The 19,692-nt window shown below is 42.6% G+C and overlaps 1 protein-coding gene and 1 non-coding gene across 4 annotated transcripts in view; both read right to left on the reverse strand.

The window, feature by feature from the left end:
- Window positions 1-10,237: 10,237 nt before the first annotated feature.
- RAB4A (RAB4A, member RAS oncogene family) overlaps window positions 10,238-19,692 on the reverse strand; it is a 50,474-nt gene continuing 41,019 nt past the window's right edge. For all 3 annotated transcript variants that reach the window (XM_045877869.3, XM_045877870.3, XM_045877868.3), the window contains one exon: window positions 10,238-15,494. The gene's annotated coding sequence lies outside the window, so the exon portion shown is untranslated. The remainder of the gene's footprint in view (window positions 15,495-19,692) is intronic.
- TRNAQ-CUG (transfer RNA glutamine (anticodon CUG)) lies at window positions 16,773-16,847 on the reverse strand. The gene has a single exon. It is a non-coding gene; the product is annotated as a tRNA-Gln (tRNA).

The following is a 19,692-nucleotide window of genomic DNA, read 5'->3' on the forward strand; positions in this document are numbered from 1 at the left end:
GGGGTGGGGCGTGGGGGAGGGGAATGGTGCCTGCCAGGTCCTTTGTTCCTGGAGGAGTTCCCCAGTGATTTCTGTCTCTCCTGACAGGGACGTGCTCTGAGATTAGTAAATAACTCTCCCTCCCATATGCCCCAGGCGTTTTTCAAGCTGCTGCTATACCTACGTGGGCTGTTTGTTGTGCTGTCATTTCAAGGGCGGGGACTCAGTTTCCTCTCACCCACATGCTCTCCCAGAGCTGAGCCTGCAATTTTTTAAAATTCCACATTTTAAGTCTTGCTTTTTGTAAGAACTCATGGAATTTGGCCCCCCTGGTTTTCAAAGCCAAATGTTATGGGAATTCCTCTTTCCTGTGTGGGCTCCTTGGTGTGAGGGTTTGTTTCTCTCCCCTCTCCATGACTGTGGTGTCCCTCCCTCCCACAAATATTCCCCAGAGTCCATTAGTTCCTGAGTCTCTGCACTTCCTACCCTCTTTGATTGGCCTCTTCTCTACCTTAAGTTGTGGAGTTTGTTCTGCCAGTCTTCAGATTGTTTTTCTGGGTTATTTACATTGATGTGGGTGTTATCTAGTTGTAACCATGGGACGAAGTGGGCCTAGAGTCCCCCTACTCTGCCATCTTCCCTGGAAGTCTCTTTTTTTTCTAAATTGAAGTACAGTTGATACACATTACCTTAGTTTCAGGTATACAACATAGTGATTCAACAAGTCTGTACATTATGCTCTACTCACCACAAGTGTAACTACCATCTGTCACCATACAACACCATTACATTATCATTGACTGTATTCCCTATGTTGTACCTTTCATTCCTGTGACTTATTCATCCCGTAACTGGAAGGCTGTATCCTCCCGCTCCCTTTCATCCAGGTTGCTCACCCTCCACCCCTTCTCCTCTGACAACCACCAGTCTGTTCTCAGTATTTATGGGACTGTTCTGCTTTTTGTTTGTTTTGTTGGGTGTTATATTCCACACATAAGTGGAAATAATATGGTATTTGTCTTTCTCTGACTTATTTCATTTAGTATAATACCCTCTGGGTCCACTGGCAAGGTCTCATCTTTTTAATGGCTGAATAATATTCCATTGTGTATATAAACCACATCTTCTTTATCTGTTCATCTATCGATGGAAACTTGGGTTGCTTCCACATCTTGGTTATTGTAAATAATGCCACAATAAACATAAAGTGCATATATATTTTTGAATTAGTGTTTTCATGTCTTTTGTGTAAATACCCAGAACTGGAATTACTGGATCATATGGTATTTCTATTTTTAAATTTTTGAGGAACCTCCATACTGTTTTGCACAGTGGTTGCACCAATTTACATTTTTACCTACAGTGTATGAGAGTTCCTTTTTATCCACATCCTCACCAACACTTGCTATTTCTTATCTTTTTGATGCTAGCCATTCTGACAGGTGTAAGATGATATCTCATTGTGGTTTTGAGTTGTATTTCTGTGATAATTAGTGATATTGACACTCTAGGAATTTAATAGACCCAAGGAGGGTCATGGAACCTCCAATGTCTAGCTGGTCAGACAGAAGCACAGGTAACAATCTGGACTTGGTTTGGCATCTGAAATGGGGAAGGAGGGCAGTCTTATGGGACTGAGTCCTTAACCTGTGGGGTCTCATGCTATCTCCGGGTAGATACTGTCAGAATTGAGTTAAATTGTAGGATACCTGCTGGTGTCACAGAATTGCTTGATGTGTGGAAAACCCACAAATCTGGTGTCAGAAGTGAAATAGTGCTGTAGTATTGAGAGAGGAGACACAGGGGAGAAGTGAGTTTTTCCTTAGAACCTAACAACAATGCTTCAGAATATATGAGCTTCTGTCCTAATAATGCTGTCATGAACATGGTGAGTGTTCCTAAAACCTGGTGAACCTCTAGAAGTATGGCAAGGATCATCCCTACAAAATTACAACATGTAAGAAGAGCAAGGCTTCTCTGTATGCCCAGGGAAAGCAGGGCTATGGCAGGAAACAGAGTGGCTAGGATGGGCAGACTAAGTTGATCTTTCAGAAAAAAGCTAAAATTTCAAAGAATATCATGCTTGGGCAAAATACATGCAGGAAAATCTGACAATTGAAAAGAACATTAGACAAATTTACAAGTACAGTTGGAGACTTCACTATTAGTAATAGAACTAGTAGACAGAAAATGAAGATATAGGAGATCTAAACAATATCATTAATCAAATAACTGGCATTTATAGAACACTTTACCAAACAACAGAAAAACATGTTTGTCAAGTGCACATGGAACATTCATTAAGATAGACCATATCCTGTTTATAAAATAAACATTAACAAATGCAAAATAATTGAAATTATACAAAGTATATTTCTGACTATAATGGAATTATACTGTATACTGTATACTATAAAGGAATTAAACTGGAAATCAGTAACAAAGATAACAGGAAAATCTCAAATCAGTTGGAAATTAAACAGTACACTCATAAATAATCCCCCAAGGAAGTCTTAAGAGCAATTCAAAAGTATTTTAAATGATAGAAAAATGAAATTACAACATATTAAAATTTGTGGGCACAGCTAATAGTGCTTAGAAGGAAATTTATAGCTTTGAGGGCTATTATTAGGAAAGAGGGTCTCAGATCAATAACCTAAGCTTCCATCTTAAGAAATTGGAAAAGGATAAGCAAAATAAACCCACATCTAGTAGAATGAAAGAAAGTAAAGAGTAGAAATCAATGAATTTGAAAAAAAAAAATGAAACAGTACATTCTTCAAAAAGAACAAAATTGATAAACCTTGTAGCAAGACTGACAAAAAAAGAAAAAGTCAGATATTACCAATATCGGGAATAAAATGTGGTTATGTTAGTTTGCACATTACTTGATAATAAAGATTAGCATTTTTTTATGTCTGTTAATCGGGGCTCGATGCGGGGCTCGATCCCAGGACCCTGGGATCATGTTTATTTGCTAGAGTGAGAGAGAGAGAGAGCAGGGACAGGGGGAGTGGCAGGGAGAGGGAGAAGCAGGCTCCTCACCAACCAGGGAGCCCAACGCGGGGCTCGATCGCAGGACCCTGGGATCATGACCTGAGCCGAAGGCAAACGCTTAACGACTGAGCCACCCAGGCACCCTCTTTGCCAATCTTTTTTTTTTTTTTTTAAAGATTTTGTTTATTTATTTATTTGACAGAGAGAGAGAAACAGCATGAGAGGGGATAGGGTCAGAGGGAGAAGCAGGCTCCCCGCCGAGCCAGGAGCCCGATGCGGGACTCGATCCCAGGACTCCAGGATCATGACCTGAGCTGAAGGCAGTCGCTTAACCAACTGAGCCACCCAGGTGCCCAATCTTTTAAAAATATTTTGGAAAAATTAGAAAAACACACTACTTTTTTTTTTTAAAGTGCATTCCTGTCTGTCTAGCTTGTTAGGATCTCTATACATCTGGCATCAATCTTCTGTTAAGTGTGTTGTAATGTGTTGTCATAGCCCATTGCTGAACTTTATGTTATTAATATTAATCTGCAGAGTCAAACCTTAAACCTTTTCTCTACAGATGGGGGATTTTGTGTCACTTTTAGAAAGATTCACCCTTTGGTCATTAAAAAAATTCTGTATGTTCTTCCAATGCCTTAAAAAAACCTTTGCCTTTTGCTTTCAGTTTTTTAATCCAACTGGAATTAATTTTTTGGTGAATATGAAGTAGAAATTGAATTTTTCTTCCAATTAAATGAGTAGTAAATAGACTTAACACTATCCAGTGAAGAGCTCCTACTGATATAAGATGTCACATCATGTGTTTTCATGAATTGCCATAGATTCATGAGAAGGTTTCTAGATGCTGCTCTCCTATGGATCAATTTGTCTACACCTGAGCTCATAGCACTGTTTTAATTTAATTTTGCAGTGTACTTTAGTATCTGGCATGGCAAGTATCTATATGCCCATCTTGTTCTTTGCTTTTCTTGGCAATTTTCTTATATATATATATAAGTATATATATATATGAACGTTAGAATGAACTTACAAATTCTATTAAAATTCCATTTAGGAGTTTTATTAAACTGCGTTGAATTTGCTAATTTTGGAGAACTCATATCTTAATAATACTGAGTCTTTCCATCCCCAAATATAGTATGTCTCCATTTAAGTTGGTCTTCTTATATTTATTTCAGTGGTTTTCATCAAAAATTTCTTGCACATATCTTGCTGGATTTTTCTCCCCTTCTATCAAATTTTCTAAATGATTCTTGCCTGTATATAGGAAAGGGGTTAAACTAGAAGGAATGCTATTACTTTTTCTGAGAAATGAGGGAAGGGGAATGTAGGTAAAGACTCAGAAATTAACAATGCTGTCATTAATTAAATATTTTGGAATGACTTCAAAAGAACCTGAGAATTGGAAATGACCCAATTGTTTATCAGTAAGGAGCTGGTTAAAGAAAACCTGGTCTGTGTATACAACAGAACACTATGTAGCCTTTAGTGAGAAGAAAGCTCTCAATGTACTGAGATATGCAAAGAGCTCCAAGATACAGTATAGAGGGAAAAAGGAGAGTATGTAATATGTTACCTTTTGTTTAAGAAAGTGAAGAGTAATAAAAAATATCTGTATCTACAGCAAGAAACTGGAGGGATACACAAACTACAAGTGGTTACCTCTAGAGGTGAGGGAAGGAATGGAGTGGTGGTGGTTGGGGGGGAACTCCGGTGTGTATCTTTCATACTGCTTTGATTTTTGAACCATAAAAATGTATTAGTCATTAAAAAAAAAAAAACCCTAGAGAAAATACACACTAAATACCCTTCTTCAAAGATATATCTTCACCCTGAAGATTCTTCTGTTTGTTAAATTTTAGCTTTGCCGTAAATACTGTAGTAGTCACGAAGAGGGTATACTTTTACTCCACTAACAGCAGTCTCTGGCTACTGCTATGAAGTATACACTGATATAGTAAGATATAAATTTTTGAATGATAAGGTATAAATCCTGAATTCTTACTAAAAAGACTAACCTTTTCTAGGTTGATAAAGATAAAATATAAACCTTATGGTTTTTTTTTTTAAAGTGTGGATTTAAGTTTGGACCCCTTGCTCTATTAGTGGGAGAGTCAATTGGCACAAGGGTGCTGGGGGGCTACTTTGGCTTTATGAATCTTAAAAAGGAACACCTCTTTGACTGGGCAGTTCCACTCCTAAGCATTTCCTGATATACCCATGTGTGCAGGTATCCTGGCCAAGGGAGCTCACAGCGGTATAGTATAGTGGGTAGACTGTGGCGCAGCCACACTGCCTCTAACCATGAGCTGGACCTACAGGGGAGGGAGGAAGGGAGCCAAGTGCGGAACCACCTGAGGCATAGACAAAACCTAAGTGGAAGCACGGTTGTTCCCTGCTCACTGTTGCTAACTGCCCGTCATTGCCAACCGCTCATATATTCATGGGGTTGTCTGTGGCAGGAATCTTGCTGTGTGTATGGTTTCAATTTAAACACAAAACACTGGTTTTGTTGACTACGAAAAATAATCTGATCTAGGTAAGAGTAACTACTTGTGAACGTTGACTTTACCATTCATTTATCCTTTGTTGTTTTTATGGCCTAGGTGTTGACTAACATCTGTGATGAGAACGTCAGTTTCTCTTTTCACGTTCTTATGGCTTTAGGACTTCGGAACCGGGGAGTTCCTTCGTCTCTGTGCCGCTTTCTGGTTACTGAGAGGAACCTGTGAAGTCAGAACCAAATGCTTGCTTCCTGCCCAGAGCCCCCTCCAGTGGCTCACCTTGCTCAGCTGGCCACCTCCTTCTTGGGCAGGGCACCGCGCCCTGGCTTAGCTCCAGGGTGGGTCCTTTGTCCCATGCTCGCTTGTGGATGATTCCCGACACTTACCCCTCCTGGTTGCCTTCTATATTTTCTACAGGGTCCATTGAACTAGACTTCTACTTTCCCCCCCGGCGGAGCGTGCTGTCCGGCGTCACCCAGTGACAGAACAGACCTGACACGCGGGGAAAACATGACGTCAACCTTGTGAACAAACACCAGACTTGGCCTAAAGTTGAGGCCACTACGTGGGGCCTGAAATGTAACTACATTTGGTGAAAGTCTGAAGCAACAGGCTAACATTTTACTAGCATAAAGCCAAAATCACTCCTGGAGATAAAGAGGAGAAAAGAAGGCCACAGTAGAATAATCTGATAGAGATTAAGTTAAAAAAAAAAAAAATCCTGAGTACATAAAGCCATTTTCTTTTACTCTTGCTCAAGGACTAGGTTAAATAAATAGAGATGAGAAGTAGCACAGGCGATGACTAGCCTGGGTCAGCAGGAATGCAGCCACAGCAAATCGCACACAATGTTGCGGTGAGGGAGGCAAACCTCAGGGTATAAGGCGAAGGACAGTCTCCCCACGAGGGGGCCGACAGCCATCAGCACAGGCCTCACAGGCACATTCTTACCTTTCCCTTACTATTGAACTCACAAACAACTTCAGTTCTGGACAGCTTTAAAAGCCAACGACAAGACGATGGTGGCAAGCATCCTGAAAACCAGGGAGCATGCATTTTCAGCCATGCACTTTTAACTTGTAATATTTTCAACTTATTGAAGGCAGGGACAAAAAGCAAGTTATCATACTTGCAAGGTTTCTTTTATTTTCTTTTATTTATTTGAGAGAGAATGAGAGACAGAGAGCACGAGAGGGAGGACGGTGAGAGGGAGAAGCAGACTCCCCACTGAGCAGGGAGCCCGATGTGGGACTCGATCCCGGGACTCCAGGATCATGACCTGAGCTGAAGGCAGTCACTTAACCAACTGAGCCACCCAGGCACCCATTTTATTTTATTTTTTAAAGATTTTATTTATTTGACAGAGAGAGCGAGCGAGAGAGGGAACACAAGCAGGGGGAGTGGGAGAAGGAGAAGCAGGCTTCCCGCCGAGCAGGGAGCCTGATGCGGGGCTCGATCCCAGGACCTTGGGACCACGACCCGAGCCAAAGGCAGACGCCCAACAACTAAGCCACCCAGGTGCCCCAATAATTCTTGTTTTATTTATTTATTTTAAAGATTTTATTTATTTATTTGACAGAGAGAGACACAGAGAGAGAGGGAACACAAGCAGGGGGAGTGTGAAAGGGAGAAGCAGGCTTCCCGCCGAGCAGGGAGCCCGATGCAGGGCTCGATGCGGGGCTCAATCCCAGGACCCTGGGATCATGACCTGAGCCAAAGGCAGATGCTTAACGACTGAGCCACTGAGGTGCCCCTCTTAAGTTTTAAATTGTATGCTGTTCTAAGCTGCATCATGAAATCTTGTGCCAACCTGCTCTGTCCCACCCAAGAGGTGAATCATCCTCTTGTCCCGCATATCCACATTGTACGTGCTACCCCCCCATGAGTCACCGAGCCCCTTGGTTATCAGCTTGGCTGTTGTTGTATTGCTGTGCTTGTATTTGGGGAACCCCTGTTTCACTTACTAAGGGCCCCAAAGCACTAGGGTGGTGATGCTGGCAACTTGGATATTCTCCTACTGTGCCTAATCTACAAATTAAACCTTATCATAGCTATGTATATATAAGAAAAAACATAGTATATATAGAGCTCAGTACTATGTGCAGTTTCAGGCACCCACTGGGGTCTTGGAATGGATACCCTGTGCTGTACTTTGATCAGAGATCCAGTGAGCCACCAAAGGAGCACTCAGCAACTGGATTTCTCCAAGTGTAAAAGTATAGTTCTCATAGCTCAGACAGGGTGCAAGTTTGAAAAATCAGGTAAAAACCTGTATAAACAACTTAAAGAGATACAAAGTTCAAGTTTCAGGTGAAGCAATTTAATCTTCAAATTAGAGTAGGAAAACTATTTGCCATTCCTCTCCCCGTTTGAAAAGGCAGGAGGGTCCAAGTTTTCAAGATCTAATTATGGCTCTGGCTTCTCCAACATGGGGACTTGTCAACTGTAACAGAGTATGTCATTGACAAAATGGAGAGATTTGACACATTTCGCCCCCAAGCATTTGTGACCCGTCATATAACGCTTAAGACACCTGAGCATGCCTAGGTTCTAAAAGCAGAGGCTTATCAATAATCCTCAACTGCTTCTGACAGCACTCAGGCCTAAAGCTCATTCACGAAGATGGAGAGCACAACTTGAGTACCTGCTTGCCCCCAGGCTGTACTGTGAGGTACCAGGAGGCCAACCATGAGTATAGACAGAATTCCCAAGAAATACTCATCCAAATTAAAAAACCTGCTGCCTAAACGTCAAAGCTCTTACCCCTAGAATGTAAAATAACTGGATAACTCTGTTACCCAAATTTCGGAAAGGGAGTAGGCTGCACGAGGACATATGATTCTAGACACTTTCATTATAATGTGTCCTGGAGAAGATAGTTTTGGACTGAAATTCTGGTGTGACTCACCAGCTTCAAAAACTTGGATGTCCAAATGTCTTCCCTGGTTTGGGGAGTTCTCAGCCACTACATAAAAAAAAAAATTTTTTTTTTAAAGATTGTATTTCAGAGAGAGAGAGAGACAGTGCAAGCCTGAGGAGGGGCAGAGGGAGAAGCAGGGAGCCCGACTTGGGGCTCGATCCCAGGATCCCCAGACCACAACCTGAGCCAAAAGCAGCCGATGCAGGACTCGATCCCAGGACTCTGGGATCATGACCTGAGCCAAAGGCAGATGCTTAACCGGCTGAGCCACCCAGGCGTCCGGGGTGGGGGGGGGGTTGTTTAATTGTGTTCCGTAAGTCCCATAGGCTTTCTTCATTCCTTTTCATTCTTTCTTTGTTTCTCTGGATAATTTCATACCATCTGCCTTTAAGCTCATGGATTCTTCCTACTGTTCATTCCAGTCTGCTGTTGAAGCTCTCTACTGAATTCTTCGGTTTAACAGTTGTATTCTCCAGCTCCAACATTTGTTTGGTTCTTTTTTATGTTTTCTCTTTGTTGAACTCCTTTTGTTCTTGTGTTTTTCTGATTTTGTTAAACTGTTTGTTTTCTTGTAGTTCTCTGAGCATCTTCCAGAACAACGGTTTTGAATTCTTCATCAGGCAATTCATGTATCGCCATTCCTTTGGGGGTCAGCTACTGGAAGTTCACGGTGTTCCTTTGGTGGTGTTGTGTTCCCCAGTTCTTTGTGATCCCTGTCACCTTGTGTAGGTGTATGTGAGTTTGAAGAAGCAGTCACCTCCTTGACTTTATGGACTGGCTTCTGTAAGGGAAGACTGTCGCCCGTGAAGGGGGGCTGCTGGAGCGGGCTGTCTCCAAGACTAGTCGTGCAGGGTACCAAGTGCGGGGGCTGCGGCAGCACCAGGTCTGACGCTGCAGTAGTTCAGGCCACGGAGGCTCACAGCATCAACTGTGTGGTCCTTGGCAAGCACTGGGCGGGGGGGGGGGGGGGGGGAACGTCTGCGGTGACTTCAAGGGCTGTCGGGATCCTCACTGATGACTTCAGGTCCAGTAGCTAGGGACCGGGGCGGGCAGCAGCGGCCAGGCTGGGCGTGTGCACGTACTTGGCTGTGGGGGCCAGCTGCAGGTGTTGGTGTCATGGCCGGGGCTGGGGCCAGAGCCAGCGACAAGGGTTTGGGCCAACTGCAGGCCCAGAAGCATGCAGCTGGGGCACCCCGGCTGTTGGTGTGCACTTCTCTGGCTGCAGGACGGACCAGTGATTCGAGTCTGGTGGCCTGTGAGTGCACAGCTGGAGCGGCTAGGGGCAAGTGTGCGCGTGGCCCTGGGGGTCAGCTACGGCATGGGGGCGGGGGGGTTCGGGCTGGCATCTTGCACCCGCGGAGCTGCAGATCCCGGGCTCTGGCAGGGGCACTGGGAGGGAGCAGAGAGGAACCCAGGCATCTGGCACTGGGGCAAACAACAAAGAATGAAATCTGTGGGGGGCCCACGTGGGTGAGCTGCAGGGGTGCGAGCTGCCGGGGTCCTCTGCAGAGCAGGTCACTGGCAACCGTGGCTGCCACCGACAGCCCTCGACCCGCTGCCTTGTTCTGAGCCGTCTCCAAGGTCTCAGCGTTGCCGGCCTCCGGGTGGGGTAAAGCTGAAGCGGGTCCTTTGTGTGGTGCCCCCAAAGCCTAGGGAGACTGGTCCTTCCCTCCACTCTCCCTTCCCTGCTGAGAACTCTTCCCAGCTGGGGAGTCCTCACGGTGCTGAGCAGTGCTGGCCTAAGAGGAGGCAAGAATGCAGGCAAAAGAAACTGTTTCTTCTTCCCTTTTCTGGTGGTTATTCTCAGGCTTTCTGTCCCACTGTGTTGACGTTCTTTTTTTTTTTTTTAAGATTTTATTTATTTATTTGAGAGAGAGAATGAGAGACAGAGAGCATGAGAGGGAGGAGGGTCAGAGGGAGCAGCAGACTCCCCGCCGAGCAGGGAGCCCGATGTGGGACTCGATCCAGGGACTCCAGGATCATGACCTGAGCCGAAGGCAGTCGCTTAACCAACTGAGCCACCCAGGCACCCCCACTGTGTTGACGTTCTTAAGTGGACTCCTGAGCTCTCTTGGAGCTGATTTTGTGGCTAGCTGTCTAAAGCTGTCCAAGTGGATCTTTGTGGGGGCAGGCTGGGCTCTTCCACCTCACCAGCTTGGTGATGTCATGTGAAAAGGGCTCTAGGAGTTATGAAACTCCCTCCCAGCCAGAAAGGGAGTTAGCAGGATCATATGACCATCCTTCGGGGATTTTGCAAAATCGGATCTCGCAGTGCATAGACTGGCCATCCGAGTACTTTAGAAAGTCCTGGGGACAGAAATGACTCATCTGTGCCTTCCACAAGCACTCCCATGTGCCAGGCCTGGGCACACTGAAGGCAGCCCTGTCCTCGGGAGGTCTCAGCCCAAGAGAGAAGACAAGTAAGGATAAGAGACAGAGAAACGTGATCAGTATCAAAAGCAAGGTTAGGTCAGAGAATGCCAAGAGCAGAGTGTGTCTGCACATGCGCAGGGGCGGGAAGGGGCTTAGAGAAGGCTCCCAGCAGAGGTGCTACGGCGCCCCCTACAGGACAAGCGGGCTGAGCTGACAGACTTGCAGAGCCGGTGGGGGTGCGTCACAAGGGAGGAAAACACAGTCCATGCAAAGGCACAGAAGCAATGGGAAAGCAGGGGCATTCGGAGAAACGTGAGTGTCACAGAAAAGCACCATTCTCCCCTGCAAACGGGCATAATACGTACTACGGGGTATGTGATGTACATTTATGGCCATGGAAACAAACAATGACTTTTCTGGAAAAGGGAATGATGCGGGAGACTTACTCTGAATTACTCCTATTACAAAAAACAAATTCGATGTAAAACGATTTGAGCCCCCCCCCCATACAGAAATCAGCATTTTATTTGATGCTGTGCTGGCCGTCCTGGCGTCCCTGCTGCAGGCACAGGGGTCCCCGGGGCCAGGGACGGCGCTGCCGGCACAGTTAGCCACACGCTCCGAAAATACGGTACGGAAGATGAGCATTTTGCTTTCTCAGTACCTGCCAGAAAACTTTATATAATTGCAAGATAAGAAAAAACATAACCATCTTGGCTTTGTATCAGTGTCTTTTAAGAAGTTCTCAATGGTGGGGCGCCTGGGTGGCTCAGTCGTTATGCGTCTGCCTTCGGCTCAGGTCACGATCCCGGACTCCTGGGATCGAGCCCCGCATCGAGCCCCGCATCGGGCTCCCTGCTCCGCGGGAAGCCTGCTTCTCCCTCTCCCCCTCCCCCTGCTTGTGTTCCCTCTCTCGCTGTGTCTGTCAAATAAATAAAATCTTAAAAAAAAAAAAGTTCCCAATGGTATGGTGATTATATAAAATTAAAAAGAAATTCTTTTCAGAGATGCATACCGAACTAGTTTGGGGTGCAATGACAAATGCCTTGGATGTTTCCAAATACTACAGCATTGAAAAATGGGGCAAAGGTAGAGCAAAGACACACACAGAGGTTCCCTGACCGCACAATCGTCCTCTCACAGTAAGCCGTATTTCCTCACCTGAGAGGGTGATGGCTGACACTCAGCCACGGGTCTTCCTGAATCTGCTGGGTGTCCTCACAGAAATCCCTCTCGAAGTCTAAAAACAACTCCTTGAAGAATTTAATATAATTGGGAAGTAACCAAGCAACAACTGGGACAAACTCCGATTATATGTATATGAACAGGTAGAATGATTAGGAAAGGGACTCACTTTACAACTGGCACATAAAAAAAAATGATTAATAATTCACAGGTGTTTTAAGGTCCCTCTAAATCTCCCCTCCAAAAAAAGAAAAAAAAGGGATAAATTTGACAGAAAATGAAAAACCACCTACTGTGTTGCAGTTTGAATTGCTAATGATTTAAATTTCTAATTTCATTTTTAATTTTTTAAATTAAAAAAAAAGATTTGGCAGAGAGAGAGCATGAGGGGCGGGGAGAGGGAGAAGCAGGCTCCCCACTGAGCAGGGAGCCCGATGTGGGGCTCAATCCCAGGACCCTGGGATCATGACCTGAGCCGAAGGCAGACGCTTAACCACCTGAGCCACCCAGGCGCCCCTATTTTTTATTTTTTAAAAAGATTTTATTTATTTGACAGAGAGAGAGCGAGCGAGAGCGAGCTTGCTCACACAAGCAGAGGGAGCAGCAGAGGGAGAGGGAGAATCAGGCTCCCGAGCAGGGAGCCCGACTCATGGCTCGATCCCAGGACCTGGAGATCATGACCTGAGCCAAAGGCAGATGCTTAACCGACTGAGCCACCCAGGTGCCCCAAGTTTCTAATTTTAACACCAGATTCTTCATCACTCTGAATAATACTGATCTGCTAGGAATCCATGTGCCTTAAGATTTCATAAGTCACAAAAAATAGGTTTTTAACAAAACCATTAGATTCCTAAACTGCAACGTTCTTATTTTCACTAAATGCTGGACTTGTAAAAGAACAATTTCAAGTTTAAATGGAGCTTAGAATATTTTTCTAGGAAGACCGAAAAAATATTTTACTAGAGATGTGAATTAAGAGTATCCCGAAAACCTAGAAAGTTGTGGAAAATGTATACATAACATTTACTAGACTATAACATATATTTCGGTTTTGCCGATTCCTGGCAAGGAGCTCCTAAAACCCTTGAAATTTCCTGTGATGGGGTGTGTTGTGTTAGTCACAAAACATCCCCTCTGGGCACGCTGGGGTTTATGCTCATGAGGTGCCGTAGGGTGGGGCCCCTTGAGCCTCAGGATGGGACTGGTCACCAGAAAGACCAAATCATTAGAGGGGCTGGAAATTTTAGCTCCACTGCCTCCACTTGGGAAGGGTGGGGGGAAGGCTGGAACATGATTTGATGAGTCTCCAGGTTGGTGAACAAGAACACATCCTTGGCTAGGAGGATGGTGCACCCCAAACTCCAGGGGGACAGGGGCTCCTGGGCTCGGGACCCTTCCAGCCTGGGCCCTATGTATCTTTTCATCTGGTTGTTTGTATCCTTTGCAATAAATCAGCATTCGAGCAAGAATGGTTTTTCTCAGTTCTGTGAGCCATTCTAGGAAATGAATCAAACCCAAGCAAGGGGGTTGTGGGAATCTCAGATTTGTAGCTGGTTGGTCAGAAGCACAGGTAACCTGCTTGCTCCTGGCGCTGAAGTGTGCGTGTGCGTTGAGGGGCAGGGCAGACCACGCCCAGAACCTGTGGGATCTGCGTTATCTCCAGGTGGATAATAATGAGAACGGAATTGGCCACCCCGCTAGGATCTCTGCAGACTCAGAGAATTGGTTGAGGGTGCTGGAAAACACTCCACTGAGCAACACTGAACTATCTTCCTTCTTCATTTCTCCCGAAGGCTTTTATTAAGAACCACCATGGTTTGGTTCTCCAGCAACTTTTATTGGTCAAAGGATGTGGAATTATATGCAGGACCTGTGGTTTAATGAATAGGCTCATTTATAAACCAACTTAACATCTTATTTTAAAAATTCTTGCTTTTGAATAAGCCAATGTGGTAGAATAGACATGCTCCTATCCCATGCAAAAAGCTGTTCAAAAGTGAGCAGCCTGCAAAACTACCATAAATGAGACATTGAATCGAATGTTCTTCCAGCCAGGTCCCAGAAGTAGTTCAGTCTGAGAATTTGCTTCACATTCTGACTTGTCAAAATGAAATATCCATGGCATTAAAAAAAGCAAAATTAAAATACCCCGAACAGATACATACTGATATTTTTATCCAAGTCACTTTCCAGAGTCTGTGATGCCACTGTGCTCTGTTGATTAAATCAAACAACAAAAGCAGTGGGCAGCTTCTAACTGAAAGGTAATGAGATCTACCAATCAGTCTGCAGCTAAAAGTCACAGTGAAAGAACATACAGAAGGTGAAGAATGCTTTTTAACCTTTAACCTTAAATAATACTGCATTTCAACTTTAAAGAAAAGTTCTATTATATGTTTTTTGCATTGACATTTTAAAATATTAGAACAAGTCTTTGTAATACAATATATATTATACTTCAATATACCTTAGGTGAATTAAAAACATGTCAACTTGATAACTGTAGTAAGGCATTTAAGTATCCAGCAAAAGCTATACAGAAATTTCTTAATGAGTGGTATTCCTTTAATACTAACTTGATTTAGTGGGTTTCCTTAAAATGAACACAAAACAATGAAAGACTCAAAAAAGAGGCAGTGACATCATACACTGAATCCCAGGAAAAGCACAGTAACAAACAACGTTTTCCAGCAGGGAGACCAGAGAGAGCAACCAGAAACAGGTGAGCAGCCTCAAATTACACCGTCCATCACATTTACGAAGAGCTGAAAGCAGAATCGACTTCCTAGTAAGTGTGGGAGAAGGTAACAGAATCCCTAGTGCCGATCACAGTGCCTAAAACACAGCAGGTGCTCAGGCTATGCTTCCTGAACTGATCTGGACGAAGATACTTTCAAATCACTGGAGTGCTGGACAGTGTGAAGTTCACGGAAAAACTCCATTTTTCATTTTATTTCCGTATGTGAGGAACTACTGACCTAGTATTTCAAGGGTGGATTATGTAAACACTTTGTGGACTGTGGCAAACGGAACGAAGTGAGCGCCGCACTGGCCATCAACGCCAGAGTCTTTGCCTATCTGGTCCTAAAGAGTACGCTGTGCAAGACAAGATACCTGACATGATGATCAAAGTACACCTCACCAGTAACAGATTTCAGTTCGTATGACTAAAAAAACACAAAATTTTAGACTGCATTTAGAGCAGCATTCTATCATACCCTACATCAGCTACCATGCTGTGGAGACAGATTGTACAAGAGTATACACAGCACAGAGTCAGGACTGAAACCAAGAGCAGAAGGGAAATAGGCAACAGAAACTTTTTACATACATGTACACACCTAATGGTACTGTCCATTTAATGAGATTATCATATGATTTGCTCTGCCACATCTACGGGCTTACATAACACCCCAAATTATTTTTCTTTGCACAAATATCTACTTCTGTATAAAGTAGAAAAAGATGGTGGTAAAAAACTTCTTCTTCAAGGTCCGACAACTGTGTCCCAAATACCACTGTATGAATACCTAAAAAATATAAAGAGTGATTTAGAAATATGCATAACTATAAAAGTACAGACAAATATAGCTTAAAGTCCCATAGGGACTTAGTGAACGTAACTTCCAACTTTACTTAAACTTACCTACACCTGTTAGATAATATGGTAGGAACATAAAAAAGTCCACTGTGGTAAATGGGAAAAAGCTTTAGAAAGGTAAAAATCTCCATTTGCGAATTTTATATATAAGCCTTCTATTTTAGCCACACATTTAGACTTCAATTTACCCAAAAAAGTCTCCTTATGGATACAAAGGCAGAAAAATCTCTATCCCAATTACTCCCACCACCTACCACTCTTCCTTTCTTTCTGACCATGAGCCTAAGGATTTCCTATAGTTTAAATTCTTTCAAGCAGAACATCTTTTTTAATTGGTAGAGTTTAATCTACCATTTCCTATTTGTCTGCTCTGTTCTTTCCTCCTCCTTTCCTCCTTCTGCCTTCTTTTCGATTATTTAGATTAATTATGTGTTTATCCCATTTAAATTCCAAATTTAAATTTGGCTTATTAGCCAAAACTCTTTGTCATATTATTTTAGTGGTTGCTTTACGACTTTTTTCTTAATAAGATTTTGGCTTTCTTTGAGCAGTTTCAGGTTCACAGCACAAGGGAGGGAGAAGTCTATAGATTTCCCATATGCCCCCTGACTTCACAGATGCAGAGCCTCCCCCATTAGCGACATCCCGAACCAGAGAGGTACATCTGTTACGGCTGATGAAGCTACACTGACACATCGTCATCACCCAAAGTCCAGTATTTACATTGTGGTTCAGCCCTGATGCTGTACATTATATGGGTTTGGACAAATATATAATGACATGTATCCATCATTACGGTATTATACAGAGTGTTTTTGCTGCCCCAAATATTGTCTATGCTCTGTCTATTCATCCCTCCCATCCCCAAACCCTGACAACCACTGATCTTTTTATTATTGTCATAGTTTTGCCTTTTCCAGAATGTCATAGTGTTGGAATCATACAGTATGTAGCCTTTTCTTCAGATTGGTGTCATTCACTTAGTAATATGCAAGGAAAGTTCCTCTCCACTTTTTCATGGCTTGATAGCTCATTTCTTTTTAGCACCAAATAATAGTCCATTGTTTGGATGTACGCAGTTTAGTTATCCATTTGCTAAAGGCCATTTTACTTGTTTACAAGTTTTGGTAATTACGAATAAAGCTGCTATAAACATCCATGTGCAGATTTTTGTGTTTTCTTTGTTTTTCTTTTTAAGTAGGCTCCACGCCCAACGTGGGGCTTGAACTCATGGCCTTGAGAGTCAGAGTCACATGCTCTACCAGCTGAGCCAGCCAGGGGCCCCAGATTTTTGTGTTTTCACCTCCTTTGGGTAAATACCAAGGGAATGAGACTGCTGGACCATATTTACAGATATGTTTACTTTGTAAGAAGCTGCCATACTGTCTTCCCAAGTGGCTGTACCATTTTGCATTCTCACCAGCAATGAGTAACAGTTCCGACTGCTCCACATTCTTGCTAGTATTTGGTGTTGTCAGCGGCCTGTATTTTGGCCATTCTAACAAGTATGTTGTAGTGCTATCTCATTGTTGTTTTAATTTGCATTTCCCTGATGACATATGTATGCTGTGCAGTATCTTTTCATATACTTACTGTCTTCTTTGGTGAAGTGTCTGGTATAGTCTTTGGCCCATTTTTAAATTGGGTTGTTTTCGTACTGTTAAGTTTGAAGGGCTCTTTGTCTATCTGGTAACAATCCTTTATTACATGTCTTTTAAAAATATTTTCTCACGGTCTGCGGCATCTCTTGTTGTCTTTCCTCGAGCAGAAGTTTTGTAATGGAGTCCAGCTTATCAATGAGGTCTTTCATGGACCTTTGGTGTTGTATCTAAAAAGTCTAGGTTTTTTTCCTACGTTATCTTGTAGGAGTTTTATAGTTTCATGTTTTACATTTGGGTCTATGATCCATTTCGAGTTAATTGTTGTGAAGTGTGGAAGGTCTGTGTCTAGATTGTTTTTTGCATGCAGATGTCCAGTTGTTCCAGCATCTTTTGTGGAAGAGACCGTCTTTGCTCCATTGCCTTGTCTTTGCTCCTTCATCGAAGATCAGTTGACTATACTTATGTGGGTGTATTTCTGGGCTCTCTATTCTGCTCCACTGATCTATTTATTTCTTCTTTCATCAATACCAAACTGTCTTGACTACCATAGCTGGATAGTGTCTTGAACTCCAGCAGCCAGTCCTCCGACTTTGTTCTTCTCCTTCAATCCTGTGTTGGCTATTCGGGGTCTTTTGCCACTCCATAGAAACGTGAGAATCAGTTTGGTCTTCCTCATAAAGATCTTGTACATATTTTGTCAGAATTATACCTAAGCATTTTCTTTTTTTGACATTTTTTTTTTTTAAAGATTTTATTTATTTAACAGAGAGAGACATAGCAAGAGCAGGAACACAAGCAGGGGGAGTGGGAGAGGGAGAAGCAGGCTTCCCGCAGAGCAGGAAGCCCGATGTGGGGCTCAATCCCAGGACCCTGGGACCATGACCTGAGCCGAAGGCAGACGCTTACTGACTGAGCCACCCAGGCGCCCTAAGCATTTTCTTTTTTTGAATGCTAATGTAAAGAGTATTGTTTTTATTTTCAAACTGCACTTGTTCATCAGTGATACAGAGAAAAGTGATTGACTTTGTCTACTAACCTTGTATCCTGCTATATAACTGTGCTGTATAAGCGCTTAGGTAGGAGTCTGTGGATTCTTTTAGATTTTCTACATTATAGATGAGCATGTCATCTGTGAACAAAGACAGTTAACTTCTTCCTTCCCATCTGTATACCTTTTATTTCCTTTTCTTATCTTAGCTAGAACTTCCAGGATGATGTTGAAAAGGAGTGGTGGGAGGGGACATCCTCACCTTGTTCCTTTTAATAGTGGGAAAACTTCAAGTTTGATGATGTTAGTGGTAGTTTTCCATAGATATTCTTTACCAAGCTGAGGAAATTCCCCTCTATTCCTAGTTCACTGAGAATTTTCATCGTGAATGGGTGTTAGATTTTGTCAAATGATTTTTCTCTTGATAGGATCATATAATTTTTCTTCTTTAGCTCATTGATGTGATGGATTACATGAACTGAGTTTGGAACACTGAACCCGTTATGCATACCTGGGATAAATCCCACTTGGATGTGGTTTATAATTCTTTTTGTACATTGCTGGATTTGATTTGCTAATATTTTATTGAGGATTTTTGCATCTATCATGAGAGATATTGGGCTGTAGTTTTCTTGTAATGTTTTTGGTTTTGGAATTAGGGTAATGCTGGCCTCATAGAATGAGGCAGGAAGTACTCCATCTGCTTCTCTCCTGTGAAAGAGATTGTAGAGAAATGGTATAATTTCTTCCTTAAATGTTTGGTAGAATTCACCAGAGAACCCATGTGGGCCCGGTACGTTCTGTTTTGGAAGATTATTAATTATTGGTTCGATTTCTTTAATAGATGTAGACCTATTCAAATTGTCTATTTTTTTCTTGAATTTTGGCAAATCATGTCTTTTAAGGAATTGGTCTGTTTCATTTATGTTATCAAGTTTGTGGGCATAGAATTATTCATAGTGTTCCTTCATTATCCTTTTAATGTCCATAGGATCTGCAGTGATGTCCCCTCTTTCATTTCAGATATTAGTAATTTATGTCCCCCCCCTTTTTCTTAATTAGCCTGGTTATAGGCTTGTTGATTTTATTGATCTTTTCAAAGAATCAGCTTTGATTTTGTTGATTCTTCTCTACTGACTTTCTGGTTTTAATTTCATTAATTTCTGCTGTAATTCTTATTATTTCTTCTGCCTATTTTGGATTTAGTTTGCTCTTCTTTTTCTAGTTTCCTATTGTGGACACTTAGATGACTGATTTTAGATCTTCTTTCGTTTCTAAGTATGCATTCAATGCTATAAATTTCCCCCTAAGCACTGCTTACATGGCATCCCCCCACATTTTGATAAGTTGTGTTTTGAATTTCATTTAGTTCAAATGTTTTTAAATTCCTCTTGAGATTTCTTCTTTGACCCATGAGTTACTTAAAACTCTGTTGTTTAACCTCCACATATTTTGGATTTTCCAGTTATCTGTTAATGACTTCTAGTTTAATTCCACTGTAGTCTGTATGATTTCTATTCTTTTAAATTTGTTCAACT

Source organism: Mirounga angustirostris, unplaced genomic scaffold (assembly GCF_029215605.1).
Source record: "Mirounga angustirostris isolate CCGP_5_RB_7025 unplaced genomic scaffold, mMirAng1.0.hap1 SCAF_6, whole genome shotgun sequence".
Classification (NCBI taxonomy): domain Eukaryota; kingdom Metazoa; phylum Chordata; class Mammalia; order Carnivora; family Phocidae; genus Mirounga; species Mirounga angustirostris.